The 3850-nt window shown below is 38.7% G+C and overlaps 1 pseudogene; it reads left to right on the forward strand.

The window, feature by feature from the left end:
* Nucleotides 1-296: 296 nt before the first annotated feature.
* Nucleotides 297-3850, forward strand: part of LOC111386178 — a 16454-nt pseudogene continuing 12900 nt past the window's right edge.

Genomic DNA, 3850 nt, shown 5'->3' on the forward strand with positions numbered 1-3850 from the left:
GAGAAAGTGTTGGAGGGGAGGGGGGGGGGNTTCAATTTTTGAACAGATTCAATAAGAAAAGTTTAGTGACCACTCGAAAATATATTAAAATTCAATAAATAAAGCGTGACGAAGGTATAAATTTAGTGAGTAAAGCGTGACTAAAGTATATGTTTAGTGACTTAAGAAACTTGACGAAGAGAGTGATGGAGTGTATTGTATTAAAGTTTAGTGACTCCTCGAAAACACTTTAAAGTTGAGTGAGTAAATCCTGATAAATGGATAAGTTTAGATACTAATGTAACAATTAACTCAAAAATGTTCGCACTATGGGTTTTGGGATTGGGGATTTGACCGTTAAACAAACTCATGATGACGACACCAGCAGAAAGAGGAAACATGGCTGATCAAGAATCTAATGCAAATGAGGAATCCGAAACCCGACTGGAACCACCGCTGCCGCCGCCACTAGTTGAGAAACCAGAAGAAGAATATCCCCAAGTAAAAGAAGAGAAAGATGTAGAGAAGAAGGAGTTGAAGCCATGGGAGCAGCATTCGGCTGTGATCAGCATTCCTCGATTCGATTACAATGCTCCGTCTGCTCTTGTCCAACATTCCCATTCTGGCTTCTTCATTATATGCCCCATAAGTCAGTCTTCAATCCCCACATATTTGTTTGTTGGGTTCAAAATTTAATACTCAACTGAGAGAAGGGATACAATTGAATGTGAGCTTCGTATTATTTAAACTCCTTGTAGTTATGTTAACTTTTTGGAGTTTGACATTGGAGGAAAATAAGAAATGAACTTCGGCAAAAGAAATTAGAAAAAACTCGGGACTAATTGAAGCCTTATGATTTCGTTACATAAATGCACTAATTTTTAAGTTTGAAAAGTTTTATGCCTAGAAGCTTTTCATTTTCTTTATCTGTGAAGGTTAGAATTTCAAATGAAATTGAAATGGTTCTGGTAATAATTCTGTCGACAGCATAGTTTGGAATTTATTGACCTTGTCTAAATGCTTTAAGTTATTGGAACTTTTTCCTTATTGTTATCTCTCGAAATAGCCATTTGAATAAGTCAATGGGAGGTGAACTTCAAGAAAGTTCTGTCTCCCTGCAGACTCAGATATATTTGTAGGTAAAGTTGATGATCTTTCTCTAGTCAAGTTGACACGAAGTGGTTTACTTCTCTTTGCCTTTCCTAGGAATAAATCTCCTCCTGTCATGGATATTGTTTCAAACATCATTCAATCTCTAGAATCTGGAAGTTCAAAGTTACCACTGTAAGCTGCTTAATTCTTAAATTCTTTCTGTTTTTGTTCTTCGATCTTTATCATCTGCAGTATTATTTTGTTTGAACACTTTTCTGTTATATTATTTCTGTTTTTCCTTCCGCACTTATATTTATTGCAAGTCTTTTTTTTTTTTCATGCCGTTGCCTTTGTTTAGATGTTGACATTTTGCCGAGTGCTACAATTTTCTATAGTATTTCTTCATTTTCATGGTCTAAGTCGTCTGACAATAAATGGACTAGAAACCTAAAACTCAATCCTAGTGCTCAAAAGCTAATGATGTTTTTCATGAATCAAATGGATGGATTGTAAAACTTGTAGAAAAAAATTACATTGTTGCCCTAAAAGAAGCTAGGCCAACAAGTTTGATGTTTATCAAGTCAATAACTTATAGAGCATGCCGGGGTTAACTTGTAATCGAAAATTAAAGCTCAATCTAAGAGTACAAAAACATTTACTATTTTTGATGTTGTTGACACATAAAAATTCAGCTCAAATCGAACGGCCCAAGGAATGAAGCTCAATTGGAGGATCCCCAAATCAGATAGCCCAAAGAATGAAGCTCAATCAAACAATTCAAGATGAAGGCCCAAATAGGGAGGCCCAAGAACGTGGTAACGCCATCGCTCAAGTTTGCAAGTCGTCCAGAATCTGAGCGAATGGAGTGTTATGCAGTCGCCCAGAGCTGTTACTCTATTCTCGCCCAAACCTTCAAGTCGCCCAAAGTCTTAACAAACATAAAGCGTTGTGGTTATCAAGAAGTGCAATTATCAAAGCAGTTATTAAAGCAGCCCTATCACGATCCACGATTCAAGGAATTCAATCAAAAACGGTTGAACGACGAAGAGTAGTGACATCAGTTAAAAAAGGCAGTTTTCATGACAAGCTGGCCATTATGAGGAAGTGGGCAGTTGTTGAACGATCAAGCAGTTTTTAGGCGGTTGATCACAAAAAGATCATCCATGGAGTATAAAAGGGAGAAAAGACATAGAGCAAAAGACGGAATCAAAAACTCTCGAACAGAGAACATGTAATTTTAATTTCCTTAGTTTTAGACTTAAACACTTTTTTCAGTAACTCGTGTGCTTGCGCCCCTTGGAGGTATTTTGTTTTTGATTTCCAATTGTAAGGTCATCGCCAATAAAAAATACCCCTTTTTGGGACTTTGTCTCAAGAGGTTTGTCCCTTACACAATTGTCTGATCCCTTTTAATTGTTAGTGACTAACCTGCGCGAAACAATTTGGCACGCCCAGTGGGACGGTGGTGTTTGGTATTGAAAGTACAAAAGGTGAAACAATATGCCTCAAAGATCCGATAAGGAAGCAGCAAGTCAGGGAGGAGTCCAGTCTGTGGTCGAGCGATATGAGGAGCAGCACGCCTTTCCACGAACAGATGGACAGAATCAGAGCAGTAACAGTCGTTACGAACCAATGACGGAGTTGAGTCCTCGGACCATGCGTGCATTACTTGGAGAACTCACACAAGACGTTGTTGAACAGGTAAATCTTCGAAGTATTCATAATATGGAATGATTTATCCAAAATGGGAATGCACACTATGACAATATGGCCAAACAACTAAATACTTTGAACGAAATAATGAATAAGTTAGTAGACCAAATATGTCAACTGGTTATACCTCTTGCAAATCACTTTCAAACTAGGACAATTGTGGGATATAATCCCTCAGTCCTAAATCCGAATCAAGGGGTAGAACCACTTTCTGGTCCTCTACTTCAAACCAAGGGGGTACTGCAGTGCCAAATCAGAACAATGGTAGTGGTACGCGTAACGTGGCGGGTAATCCAAACATAAGAGATAATGTCCTAAACAATGGACAGCACACCCCACGTGTTAATGAGGGAATAGATGTTCAGGCTAATGGTAATGGCCCTAATTATGGTAATTTTGTTGCCAATCAAGGACCAAACATCAGGCCTCGTGCAAATCAACCGGTTAATCAGCATGTAGAAATTCCATATGATCCCAACGTCATGTTGAGGAATTAGATTATGAAAATCGTACAGGATCAGATGGTTTTTGGGGTGCGTCCCGTCATTAGGCCGACGTACACAAAGCCATATCCTGATTGGGTAGACCAAGCATATCCATGGCCTAGAGGGTACAAAGTGCCAGAATTCTCACTATTTACCGGTTTAGGAGAGGTGTCTACTCTAGAACACATAGGGCCATTCACATTGCAAAGTGGTGATGTAACCGATTACCATAAAATGAGGCTTTTCCCTAGTTCGTTAACAGGAGTAGCTTTCTCCGGGTTCATCAATTTGTCAGCGAACTCTGTTCAAACATGGCAACAATTGGAACAGTTATTTCACGCTCAATTTTATAAAACTGAGTCTGAAGTCACTTTGGCTGATTTGGCGAATCTACATCAAATGCCAAACGAATGGGCAAAAAGTTTTCTCCAAAGGTTCAAGACAGCAAGAAGCAAGTGTTTTGTATCTCTGCCCGAAAAAGAATTTGTCAAAATCGCCCAGGGCTGCTTGAACTTTGATTTAAAAAAGAAATTCTAGGACAAGGAATTTCCTGACCTTTTTCAGTTGAGTGCGAATGTGAT

The sequence above is a fragment of the Olea europaea genome, unplaced genomic scaffold (genome assembly GCF_002742605.1).
Source record: "Olea europaea var. sylvestris unplaced genomic scaffold, O_europaea_v1 scaffold3447, whole genome shotgun sequence".
Taxonomy (NCBI): Eukaryota; Viridiplantae; Streptophyta; class Magnoliopsida; order Lamiales; family Oleaceae; genus Olea; species Olea europaea.